Here is a 1,196-nt window from a genome sequence, read left to right as displayed (position 1 = left end):
CATTGTTGCCCAGCATGACTATACCAGCTCAGTAGGGCTATTGCAAACAGAAGTCTCCTACTGAGAAATTTCACATTATTTGAGCGGACTTGCTTTTGCAGTGCGTGATCGGTACATGATTGGGGCGTTTGGGCCGTTAACGACAGAGCAGAACATTTAGCAGAGAGCGCAGACACACACACACACACACACACACACAGGGAACGGAGAGTGCGGCGGCGCACACATGGATCGGAAATGAAAGCCGCTCATGAAAGCTGCGCGAGAATGAAACCTGATCGCCGAACACGGAGGGGCGGGACGGCATATTTTCGGCAATCATACGAGGCAAAAAAAAAGTGCTGCGTTAATTGCGTTTTTTTTTTTACGCGTAAAACATCTCAAATTAATCGCAAAGATTAAAGCGTTAATTCCCCCAGCCCTAGAAAATATGCAATATGCAGATTTAGTACCAACCAGGAGAATTTCAGTTTTACTAATATTGAGATTAAGGAAATTTGACCGTTTTTAATTCAGCTAAGCAGTAGGACAGAGAAAGTGGTGTAAAAAGAGGAAGGAAGACAGGTAAAGCCGGGTGTCGTCAGCATAGCAGTGGAAATTAATACCGTACTTCCTAAAAATGTGTCCACGGGGCAGTAAATAAATAATAAATAGAAGAGGGCCCAGGACTGAGCCTTGGGGAACACCGGTGGTAACTTGCGATGCCTTAGATCTGAAGTTTTGGAGCTGATATGATCCAAACCAAGACAGGCACATGCCCATAACTCCATAACTCCATAACTCCAGGGGAGGCCAGCCTGTCTAGGAGGATGTTTTGTTTCTGTGTTCGGGAGCAGTTTCTGTGCTTTGAAGTGGACGGAAGCCAGATTGAAATGTTCCAACCAATTGTTGTGAGAGATCTGGATATTCGACAAGAAAATAAAAGTCATTTGAAAAGTTAATTCAAATCTAAAACTCTGTGGTTACCAGCCCAAATCTTTAAAGGGGCTAAATGTAAGAATTTTCATGTACTAATTGCGTTTTAATGGCCAATGTGTGAACAGCTTGTAACGAAACTTAAAAAACAAGACCTTCCCAGACTTCCTTGGTTGTCGTCCTATGAAGCCTGTAGACTGATGTTTATGTGAAGGATATGATTCGAACAGGTTAAATGGTCCTGATAAATATAGTCACACTTGTGTTCCTCGCGGTCAGAA

Source organism: Squalius cephalus, assembly GCF_949319135.1.
Source record: "Squalius cephalus genome assembly, chromosome: 7".
NCBI lineage: Eukaryota > Metazoa > Chordata > Actinopteri > Cypriniformes > Leuciscidae > Squalius > Squalius cephalus.
The sequence above is the reverse complement of the archived record's forward strand: the minus strand, read 5'-3'. Positions refer to the sequence as shown.